Consider the following 12,699-nt stretch of genomic DNA (forward strand, 5'->3'; position numbering starts at 1 on the left):
GGAGGAGAAGGGGACGACAGAGGATGAGATGGCTGGATGGCATCACCAACTCAATGGACATGAGTTTGAGTAAACTCCGGGAGTTGGTGATGGACAGGGAGGCCTGGCGTGCTGTGATTCATGGGATCGCAAAAAGTCGGATATGACTGAGTGACTGAACTGAACTGAACTGAATGATACCTTCTGACTAGGCCCCTTTTGAGGATATTGACCTGTAACAGAACAAAGATAATAAATAATTGCTATCGGTAAAACTATAATTATTATTTTCATGTATTTCTATTTTAATATATAACCACAGGACTAGTCCAAACTAGCCCTATCCTGTTTTTAACAAGGTACTGAGCTGGTCTTTGGAGACAACAGAACAAAACTCTAAGTCATGCAGCCAAAGCATACGCAGAGGAGAAAATGTTGACCTCAAATAAGACCTGAAACCTAAGTCTCTCCCCTCACTGAACCAAAGTACTGGACGTGCCCCTGAACCAGAGCACTGGAACCCTTTCGGAAGCGTAAGGTCTGCTGTCCAGGAAGATCTGGTGCTGAAACCCCGTTCCCACACCTGACCGCAAAGGGCCACTTTCCAAAACCTGCCTGCCAGCACATCCTCATAACAAACTCCTCACCTAATTCAGAAATGGGTGAGAGAATCACTGATGGGGAGAGAGATCTAAGCTTTGCCTCCTGCCTCCTTACTTGGCTGCCCTGCAGTAAAGCCCTTCTCTCTGCAAAGACTGTTCCCTCAGTATTGATATCTGGGCAATAAACCCAACTTGCTCTGAGACAAGAACAGAAGGGGTTTGGCATTGTGACTGGAGGCAAAAAAAGTTATGAAAGTTAAACAACTCGTGAGGGAAAAGGAAATGGGGATGTTTTGTGATCAAGCATCTGGATTCTCCTTTTTTCTCTCTGTCTCATTCAAAAGTTTTATTAAAGAAGTTTTCAGATACTAATAAATCTGTATACAAAATGAATCTGTATACAAAACAGAAACCGACTCACAGACAAGGAAAACAAACTTGTGGTTACCAAAGGGGAGAGGGATGAGAAGAGGGCTAAATTAGGAGTATGGGATTAACATATAAAACTACTATACACACAAGAGAGAAGCAACAAGGACGTACTCTATAGCACAGGGAACTATACCCAATATCTTGTAATAACCTTTGGAATATAATCTGCAAAAAACAAACAAACCACAAATTATTATTCTCTACACTTGAAATTTAACATAATATTGTAAATCAACAGTACTTCAAAAAACAAAAGGTAAAAAAAAAAAAAAAAAGGTAAAGAAATTTTCAAACACAAAAGTAGAAAGAATTGTATCATGACCCTCTTTGTACCTAACACCCAAGCTCAACATTTTGCTAACCTGTGTTGTTATTTTTTGGATGAAATTATGTTAAAGCAAATCTCACATATCAATCAGTTCAGTTCAGTCACTCAGTCGTGTCCAACACTTTGCGACCCCAGGGACTGCAGCACGCCAGGCTTCCCTGTCCATCATCAACTCCTGGAGCTTGCTCAAACTCCTGCCCATTGTGTCGGTGATGCTGTCCAACCATCTCATCCTCTGTCATCCCCTTCTCCTCCCACCTTCAATCTTTCCCAGCATCAGGGTCTTTTCCAGTGAGTCAGTTCTTCGCATCAGGTGGCCAAATTATTGCAGTTTCAGCTTCAGCATCAGTCCTTCCAATGAACACTCAGGACTGATTTCCTTTAGGATGGACTGTTTTGATCTCCTTGCAGTCCAAGGGACTCTCAAGAGTCTTCTCCAACACCACAGTTCAAAAGCATCAATTCTTCGGCACTCAGCTTTCTTTATAGTCCAACTCTCACATCCATACGTGACTACTGGAAAAACCATAGCTTTGACTAGATGGACATTTGTTGGCAAAGTAATGTCTCTGCTTTTTAACATGCTGTCTAGGTTGGTCACAGCTTTTTTTCCCAAGGAGCAAGTGCCTTTTAATTTCATGGCTGCAGTCACCATCTACAGTGATTCTGGAGCCCAAGAAAATAGTCTCTCCCTATTTCCATTGCTTCTCCTTCTATTTGCCATGAAGAGATGGGACCAGATGCCATGATCTTCCCTTTTTGAATGTTGAGTTTTAAGCCAGCTTTTTCACTCTTCTCTTTCACTTTCATCAAGAGGCTCTTTAGTTCCTTTTCAATTTCTGCTATAAGGGTGGTATCATCTGAGTATCTGAGGTTATTGATATTTCTCCAGGCAATCTTGATTCCAGCTTGTGCTTCATCCAGTCTGGCATTTACCATGATGTACTCTGCATAGAAGTTAAATAAGCAGGGTGACAATATACAGCCTTGATGTACTCCTTTCCCAATTTGGCACCAGCCATTGTTTCATGTCCGGTTCTAACTGTTGCTTCTTGATCTGCATACAGGTTTCTCAGGAGGCAGGTCAGGTGGTCTGGTATTCCCATCTTTTGAGGAATTTTCCAGTTTGTTGTGATCTACACAGTCAAAGACTTTGGAGTAATCAATAAAGCAGAAGTAGACACTTTTCTGGAATTTTCTTGCTTTTGCTATGATTCAACGGATGTTGGCAATTTGATCTCTGGTTTCTCCGCCCTTTCTAAATCCAGCTTGAACATCTGGAAGTTCACAGCTCACGTACTGTTGAGCCCTGGCCTGAAGAATTTTCAGCATTATTTTGTTTGTGTGTGAGATGAGAGCATTTGTGCAGTAGTTTGAACATTCTTTGGCATTGTCCTGCTTTGGGATTGGAATGAAAACTTATCTTTTCCAGTCCTGTGGCCACTGCTGAGTTTTCCAAACTTGCTGGCATACTGAGTGCAGCACTTTCACAGCATCATTTTTTAGGATTTGAAAGAGCTCAACTGGAATTCTATCACCTCTACTTGCTTTGTTCATAGTGATGCTTCCTAAGGCCCACTTGACTTCGCATTCCAGGATGTCTGGCTCTAGGTGAGTGATCACACCATTGTGGTTATCTGGGTCATGAAGATCTTTTTTGTACAGTTCTTCTGTGTATTCTTGCCACCTCTTCTTAGTATCTTCTGCTTCTGTTAGGTCCATACCATTTCTGTCCTTTATTGTGACCATCTTTACAAGAAATGTTCCCTTGGTATCTCTAATTTTCTTAATATGACTTCTTGTAATCTTTTTAAAGGAGCATGAAAATCAATTCCCAGTAGTATCATGGATGAGCTTGTAATAATCAGGGATCTTTAAGAAATACTCCACCGATATTTTTTTCCCCAGTGCTGAATTAAATATGGGCAAAGAAACTAAAATGCACTGAAGAGTTAGCAAGAAATAAAAGAATTCTCAGAGTCAAAAAACTAAAAATAAAAATCAGAAAAGTATGCAAAGAACTAAAACTAGTTTTCACTTTGAGGATTAACTTCACCCAGCTAAGCATGAGTTTTCATTCTCACAGGTTTCTAAAAGCGCCCCAAGCCCAGTGTCCACACAAGCTGTGTCAGTCACTCAGTCTCTGCAACCCAGTCACACAGACTCTGCAACCCCACGGACTGTGGCCGGCCAGGCTTCTCTGTCCACGGGATTTCCCGGGCAAGAATACTGGAGTGGGTTGCCATATCTACCTTCAGTGAATCTTCCAGCCCAGGGATTGAACCCACATCTCCTGCATCTCCTGCATTGGCAGGCAGATTCTTTCACCACTCAGCCACCACTGATGCTGGGGTGCTATGGGGCTACCTCCTTGCTGTAAACATAAAGGAGAAATCATCAGTTTCTTCACAGAGCAGCAAGAAGATGGATTGTCTCAAACCTTGTCAGTGGGGAATGGGGGAGGGGTGGGGGGGGGCAGAATTTATAACCACAAAATGGCCTCACAGTAGGTATTCAGTCCCTAAAAAGCACTCTCAGTGCACCACGGAGAAAGAAAACCCCTCAGGGCAAGAATGTAAAGTGGTTCTGGCTTGGCAGAGCCTTCAGGCTCTGAGAAAAACACTTAAGTTCAGGCCTGCAAGAAGTCCCACTGAGAAGACTCCAAGAAATCTGAACTCATGGTCAATAACCACAACACTCATAAGGAGTGTTGGATGAGAGCTCACAGGAAAAGACAGGCTCCAGAATCAGAACCACAAAGGCCATACGGGATGATCAGACAAGTACCAGGACAAAGTGTGTCAAGCGGCGAAGTAATCCCCCCGAGGAGAGAACTGGGCAGTGACAGAGCTGGTGTTTCTAGCCACAGTCTGAAATCAGATTTGTCAGATAATAAGGCATTTTCTTTTTCCTTTTAAAGGTAATACTTAACATGCTCTGTATTTACCATCCTCAGTTTTGCCAACACTCAATCATGTTTGCTGAATAATTTTTGTAAAAAGCTAAAGCATATTTAATAGATAACTTTGAATCCTCACTTATACCTCTGAGCCATTTCATTTCTGTCCTTCCCGCCCCAGAGGTTTGTCATACTCCCCAGGCTTGTCTAACTCTTCTAACTCTTCTTCAATTTGTTCTTCCTTTGACATTGTTTTGAACAATATACCTATCATACGTGGGAGATTTTTGGTATAACGGAGGGTAGGAAACAAGGAGTCTCTTCTATCTTGTTAGATTTAGCCAATGGCTTTCCAGAAAGATTTTATGCTTCAACCCATCTTGCATCAGAGTTAGTTTAGCTCCACATTCTAACAAGGATCAGTTTTATCAGCTGTTTTAATTTTTGCCAATACTGTGTGTGAGAAGTCACTTCACTCATGTCATATCTGACTCTCTGCGACTCTATGGACTGTCTCCTCTGTCTAAGGGATTCTCCAGGCAAGATTACTGGAGTGGATTGCCATTTCCTTCTCCAGGGGATCTTCCCGACCCAAGGATGGAACCTGAGTCACTAAAGTCTCCTGTGTTGACAGGTAGGTTCTTTACCATTAGCACCACCTGGGATATTATAGGTCTGATATTGTGTCTCATTGTCTTAATTTGCATCCTTCTGAATATTAGTGAGGCTGAGCCTCGTTTAAAATGGGTTTTCTCCTTACTAACTTGCCTGTTCAAATCCTCTGCTTATTTTGTGACTGGTTTCTTAGCCCCTTGCCAGTTGATTTGTGTCCATGCTGTTTACCAATTCTCTATAAATATGGGTGTTGTGAATATCCTCTTTCAATCCATGGTTTGTCTTTTCACATTTTTAAAGGTTTTCTCTGATGCCCAGAAGTTTTAATTTTGGCATAATCCATGTGTTAATATTTTTTATTTTTTCTTTATGTCTTGTTTATAAAAGCATTTTTCTACCCAAAGTCATAAAGATACTTTCCTATATTTCACTCTACATGTCCTAAAGTTTTGCTTTTCACTTTTGAATCTTTAATCTATGTGGGCTTCCCAGATAGCTCAGTGGTAAAGAATCCGTCTGACAAGCTGCAGACCTGGGTTCCATCCCTGGGTCAGGAAGATCCCCTGGAAAAGCCAATGGCAACCTACTCCAATATTCTTTCCTGGAGAATTCCATGGACAGAGGTGCCTGGTGGGCTACAGTCCATGGGGTCACAAAAGAGTTGGACACAACTGAGTAACTAACTTTAAACTGTAAGGGGAACATTAAGAGTAGTTCAGTTCAGTCACTCAGTCGTGTCCGACTCTTTGCAACCGCATGGACTGCAGCACGCCAGGCCTCCCTGTCCATCACCAACTCTCGGAGTTTAATCAAACTTATGTCCATTGAGTCAGTGATGCCATCCAACAATCTCATCCTCTGTCATCCCCTTCTCCTCCCGCCTTCAGTCTTTCCCACATCAGGGTCTTTTCAAATGAGTCAGCTCTTCGCATCAGGTGGCCAAAATATTGGAGTTTCAGCTTCAACATCAGTCCTTCCAATGAACATCCAGAACTGATCTCCTTTAGGATGGACTGTTTTGATCTCCTTGCAGTCCAAGGGACTCTCAAGAGTCTTCTCCAACACCACAGTTCAAAAGCATCAATTCTTTGGTGCTCAGCTTTCTTTTTAGTCCAACTCTCACATCCATACACGATTACTGGAAAAACCATCGCCTTGACTAGATGGACCTTTGTTGGCAAAGTAATGTCTCTGCTTTTGAATATGCTGTCCAGGCTGTTTATAGCTTTTCTTCCAAGGGGTAAGCGTCTTTTAATTTAACGGCTGCAGTCACCATCTGCAGTGACTTTGGGGTTCAAAAAAATAAAGTCTGTCACTGTTTTCACTGTTTCCCCATCTATTTGCCATAAAGTGATGGGACCAAATGCCATGATCTTAGCTTTCTGAATGTTGAGCTTTAAGCCAACTTTTTCACTCTCCTCTTTCACTTTCATCAAGAGGCTCTTTAGTTCTTCACTTTCTGCCATAAAGGTGGTGTCATCTGCATATCTGAGGTTATCGATATTTCTCCCAGCGATCTTGATTCCAGCTTGTGCTTCATCCAGCCCAGCATTTCTAATGATGTATTCTGCATATAAGTTAAATAAGCAGGGTGACTATATACAGCCTTGATGTACTCCTTTCCCTATTTGGAATCAGTCTGTTGTTCCATGTCCAATTCTAACTGTTGCTTCTTGACCTGCATACAGATTTCTCAAGAGGTAGGTAAGGTGGTCTGGTATTCCCATCTCTTTAAAAATTTTCCAGTTTGTGGTGATCCACATAGTCAAAGGCTTTGGCATAGTCAATAAAGCAGAAATAGATGTTTTTCTAGAACTTTCTTGCTTTTTCAATAATCCAACAGATGTTGACAATTTGATCTCTGGTTCCTCTGCCTTTTCTAAATCCAGCTTGAACATATGGAAGTTCTTTGGTCACATACTGTTGAAGGCTAGCTTGGAGAATTTTAAGCATTACATTGCTAGCGTGTGAGATGAGTGCAATTGTGCAGTAGTTTGAACATTCTTTGGCATTGCCTTTGGGACTGGAATGAAAACTGTCCTTTTCCAGTCCTGTGGCCACTGCTGAGTTTTCCACATTTGCTGGTATATTGAGTGCAGCACTTTCACAGCATCGTCTTTTAGGATTTGAAACAGCTCAACTGGAACTTCATCACTTCCACTAGCTTTGTTTGTAGTGATGCTCCCTAAGGCCCATTTGCACTCCAGGAAGTGTGGCTCTAGGTGAATGATCACACCATAGTGGTTATCTGGGTCATGAAGATCTTTTTTGCATAGTTGTGTGTATTCTTGCCACCTCTTCTTAATATCTTCTGCTTCTGTTAGATCCATACTGTTTATGTCCTTTATTGTGCTCATCTTTGCATGAAATGTTCCCTTGTGCACACCAGGAGCCAGGAGAAAGGAGCAATGTCCCCCCAAGAGACTGAACCTGAGGGAAGGCCTCAAAGGGTGGGGCGGGGTGTGGAGCCAGCTGGCATGCAGTACTCACACATGCCAGTAGGTGCCGCTCCACCACTGCCGGCCCCTGCAGGAGAATCAGAACCACTCCTCACTGAATCTGTTTCTTTAAATCTGCAACCTAGTAATTAGTAACCAGGCTGTTTTCAGGTATTTTTGCCACGTCATTACCAGGAGGAGATGTGTCAGGTTTTTAGATTACTTTTTGAAGTCCCTTTAAAATTACTTTCTTTTATAGTCAGGTATTTGACGATTCTCCGTAAGTGATATGTTACATGCTGGAAACTTTCCCAAAATTGGACAGCAATGTATGTTTTGCTTTCATTCAAGATTGAGTCATTGTAGGAAATATAGTCTCAGTAAGTAATTCTGTCAAAATGCTAAGAAAGTTAAGCCTACGTTTGGCATTAGGTGGACTATTTCAGAGGCTGAAGCCACGTGGTCTCACCACCTATGCCAGAGGGTCTGATGTGGGGAAAGCAACAGTTCTCAATAGTGGGCAGGAAACAGGCTCGAAGGCACAATTGACTGCTCTCAATGTACGTGGCAATTTTACTTTGGATTATTTTCTTCCCTGGAGGAAAAAATGGCCACAGTAAATGGCCTTCATAAACTCCACAGAGGTTCTGTTATGCAGGGAAAAGAACCCTGGGGCTCTCAACCCAGCCCCTCTGGGAGCACTCCGAACTGAGGGGAAAGCATTCTTTAAACTGCTCATCCTCTGCTTGTAGAGACTTGTGTCCCAGAACTAGATCTGGTCCAAAGTGAAGACAAACTGACAATCAGTGCTTCTGTTTGGACTTTGTACGGCTAAAGGGGACGCACTAGGATTATACTCTCTATTGTTTGAAAGAGACTAAAACGGGCCTGGTTTTTTAATATGAGAATATTAATAGATTTCTGAGCAAATTCTGGAAGCAGAGAAATGAACAAAGAGGAACTGACATGGTGGAGAGCTCTCTCCCTTGAGCAAAGGGGCGTCTTCTAGTGAGGCTGCATTCAGAGCAATGGCTCTCATCCTTCATATGGGTTTAGACTCTGCTCTTTCTCACAGCTTTCCCTGAAAGGTGCATATGTGGGGTGGGGAAGAGGTCCATTAGGAACCTGCTGGAAGATGGAAGAAGTGCCCCCCCATTTCACGCTTGCAGAGAATCCTCCATGGAGACCAGAAGACTTGGAGGGTCAAGTCCACATGGGACCAATCTGCTAGAGTACCTCCCATCATTCTATATTAAGATTTGAAGACTCATCCTATGGTCAATCATGTCTCCAAGATGCCATTGGGATTTATTAGAGTTTTGTTCTTGGGAAATACCTAGTTTAACTACTGCATTTAGCAGATAAGGCAAGTAAAGTCTGAAGAGGAGAAATGCACTGCCCAACATCATTCCAATTAGGAGTCAGATTGGCTTTTCTTATTCTTGCTTATATTAATATATTCCTCCCTTCCTTAAGTTATTGAAATGATATTTTCTAGGGAAAGTATATAGTGTTTCCAAAGCTCTCTTATCATCCTCATCACATGAGAAAAAAGTTCCAGCAACCCAGAGCTTACTGTTTTTTTCTTTCACCACTGTTTGCTCAGAGTAAACACTCAACAGATCTGTACTAAATAAATAACATTGTAATGTTAAAAAAAATATGCTGTTGTGGCCGAGATGGGGACTCAAACTTTAGCTGTGTTAGAGGTTTTACTGATGAAGGATGGGGTGCAATTTGTACCGTGAGATACCGAAGTATCTTCTCTCTTTCTGAAGAGGTGAGTGAACACCAGGACAGGGAAAGAGGCTGTGTCCACAGAAGGGCTTAACTGTGTATTTTTTTTTAAGACCTGTGATGTGAGCACAGTTATAATTTGCATATAGTTTAAAGTTTTTCCCTTACATCGAAATTTCTCTAGTCATGGCTCTTCAGCAAAGCCAGTTACAGGAGCAACAGTTTTAGGATGGTGATGTTATCCTTTCCTCCAAAGTTCAGGACAGCTGAGGAATAAGGCACTAGAAAGAGATGACCTCTCAGCTCCGTTACCAAAACGCTGACCTGGAGAAGGGCTGGCCTGAAAAGCCCAGCCAAATCACCAAATCAGGAGTAGGGAAATGACAAGCCGGCTCTTGAGCTACAGAAGCTTGTTTTTTTTTTTTTTTTGTAATAATTGTACTTATTTTGGCTGTGCTGGGTCTTTGTTGCTGCACAGGCTTTTCTCTAGTTGCGGTGTGCGGGAGCTACTCTAGCTGTGGCGTGCGGGCTTCTCGTTGCAGTGGCTTCTCTTGTTGCAGAGCATGGGCTCTAGGGCATGCAGTCTTCAGTAGTTGCGATTCCTGGCCTCTAGATCACAGCTCAGTAGTTGTGGCGCCTGGGCTTAGCTGCTTTGTGACACATGGGCTCTTCTAGAACCAGGGATCAAAGCCACGTCTCCTGCATTGGCAGGCAGATTCTTTACCACTAAGCCACCAGGGAAGCCCCTATAAGAGCTTGTTTTAAGAGAAGTGGGCCTGGGTTGGATCCTGTAACAGGCAGGACAATGTGAAGACACTCTGGTGTCATTGTTGGCCTGGGTTGGCCTTGGGTCCCATGAGTGGTGAGGATCATGGGAATTTCCAACCTGCCTTTTATAATTGGGTCTCCTTGTTTTTCTAAGGTCGTTCCCTTTTAACACTCCTCCTCCTGTAATGAGGAGGCAACAAGTAAGTACAGCCCAAAACTTCAGTTTCTGGAGTCAAGCTCTGCTGCTTTCAATAGCCAGATGTAGATGGCCAGGAGTCAGGATTCTCACTGCTTGAATAAGGAGATATCGGTGAGGCTGCTGCTGTGTTTACGTTGGTATGAAAATGAATGCTGATTCTAACCCTAATTCTAACGTTTCAGAAAACATACCATGAGCGTCACTACAATCCACCAGGAAATATCATCCCTTATTCACAGGAGAGGCCAGTGATTTTCAACCAAAGGGCCCCTGTTCTCTACCATTCTACACTCTTTTTCATTCACAAGCTCATTCAGATGTTTTTTTAAATATCAGTTCTATAACTTGGACAGAGATCTAGTTTCTGAAAGTGTATCAAGTCTGGGGTTGATATAGTTCAGGGAGAGTCTTGCTGTTTTACTGGACAACAGTCTGGTTTTAAGAAGTCAGACGGACAGTGTTCTCCCAACTGTAATGTCACCTAAATGACAAATATAAATGACATATATATGAAATATATTTCTATATTTTAAAATTATATAACCGTCTGCTTAAGGGAAAGATCACGGTGAGCCTTGCCTGCCCAGGGACTTCTCCCAGGGTGGACTCTCCCACCTGAGGATCACTTAGGCTCCTCCCATCACTGCAACTCCCCACCCTCCATCAGGAAATAAACCCCACACCCTTGTGATGGGGTGCACTTATGATCTATCAGTCTAGACTACTGCCTGCAAACCACCTGGGGATCTTGTGAAAATGTACATTCTGACTCAGAGTCTCCCAGCTCCCAGTTAACAGCTCCCAGAGGGGTACCAGTGCTACTGGTTTTTCGACCACACTCTGAGTGTCCAGAAAAGGTCTAGACCAGCATTCTCTAACATGGGTTCCCTGAAACTTTTTAAATGAAAAACAACAACAAATGTCCACGAACTGGAAAAATTATCGCTAAGCCCTTCCTCAAAATACACTGTTACAAATCTGAGGAAGTTTTATGCTCCTATCAGTAATTATCTTAAACAGGACTCTCTCCATGGCTCTCTGATGATTTAAAGTTTCAAACTTCTCAGATAAGAGGGTGACTCTCATGACACTGTTTCAGCACTCTTAATACAATGCTTGCAATTTATTTCCTGACTGGGTGTGGAGTTAGGTAGGTCTTCATGGAGTCCTTGGGATGATAGAAGAAACCAAGTTTAAAAACTTGTGTTTTAATTGCCAGAGTGTTACAATAGGTGCAGAACTTGCTCAAAAACGCATGGTAATTGCTTTGATCATGGAATAAAAATCCAAATAATAAGATCCCAGACACAGAGCCCAGCCCAGGGAGTGGGCACTTGGAAAACTGGGGGGCAGATATACCTTTCAGAACAGGGCACATCTGATCAACTAGGAAAGAAAGAAAGGAAAGGAGGCAATGAGGAAGGTAGGGGCTGTCTCTCTTCAGGTAACCTCTTTTGAAGCAAGGGAACAAGCTTAGGCAGCAAGCTACTCATTTAAATCCTAACCTTCAGTGTTCTCTGTTAAAGCTCTCTGTTCTGCTTAGCTTCAAGCAGAAACTGCCTACCCCACTGCCTGACCCTGGGTTTAGTTTCCTGACAGTCAGGGACAGCAGACAGAGCTTTGTGCCATGGGATTTGGGGGCCAAATCAAGCTAGACAGAAATTTTGGCTCTGATGAATGACTTTCGGCAAGTTACTCACTTCCCTGAGCCTGTGCAATGGGGATAATATATAGTATCTTTTGCCTGGGAGAGTTGAAAGTTGAGAGATTATAAACATGATGTATGTAAAAGACCCAGCCAGGCACAAGGCATTTGCTGTTTGATTTAATACTACGGAGTATTAAAGAATGGAGCTACTGTTTATGTTAGTGTTCATACTAGCAAGCCATGCTGGGTATGGCTTAGCAGCCAAGCAGCCACCTAGAGGCCAGTCTTAGAGTCTACAACTTTCCTTCCTTTTCCCACCTTTGTCAGGTAACTTGCATGGAAGTGGTGTGCTAGGGGTTGAGACTCAGTAGAAGGAGGGGCTGTATGTAAGACCTTGGCGAGGACACAGTCACAGTGACATGTCTGGAAGACAAGCGCCATATCATGCAAGGCTCAGCAAGTTCAAAGACCCAAACAAAGAGTGGAGCCTGGGACAGGACGTTCCATGAAGAGGAGACGTGTGCTTGTGCCTATGCTGGCGGCAGTGGGGCAGCAGCAGGAGGGTGCCTCCACGGTGGGGGCCTCGTTCTTACAAGAAGCGGCAGCTGGTTGCAGCCCCAGTCTGCAGCTTTTATGCTCTGTCACTTCCCTCTCACTTTCAAGTCATTGCCCAGGGCTGCCAAGACAGAGGGGGAAGTTATGAATCTAATCTGGGCTCAGGTCACATCTCTTGCTATTATTTTTTTCAGTGAACCGACTTTGGGGACGTTGTCTCTCTGAGCTTCATTGTGTTTTGTTAATCATGAAATTGGCATTCTTTACCTAACCTCCATCAGGGTTCATGACTAAGATTGCCAGATAAGCAAATAATGCAGAAGACAGTTCAATCTGAATTTTAAATAGGCAATAAATTATTTTAGTCTCTAGGATACAGTTGAATGTGGTAATTGTGTAGTATGTGCTGTGTGCTGTGTTTAGTTGCTCAGTCGTGTCCAACTCTTTGTGACCCCATGGACTGTTACCCGCCAGGCTTCTCTGTCCATGGGGATTCCCC

This window comes from Bos grunniens, chromosome 4 (genome assembly GCF_055505025.1).
Source record: "Bos grunniens cultivar Pamir isolate PY7600 chromosome 4, Bosgru_T2T1.0, whole genome shotgun sequence".
NCBI lineage: Eukaryota > Metazoa > Chordata > Mammalia > Artiodactyla > Bovidae > Bos > Bos grunniens.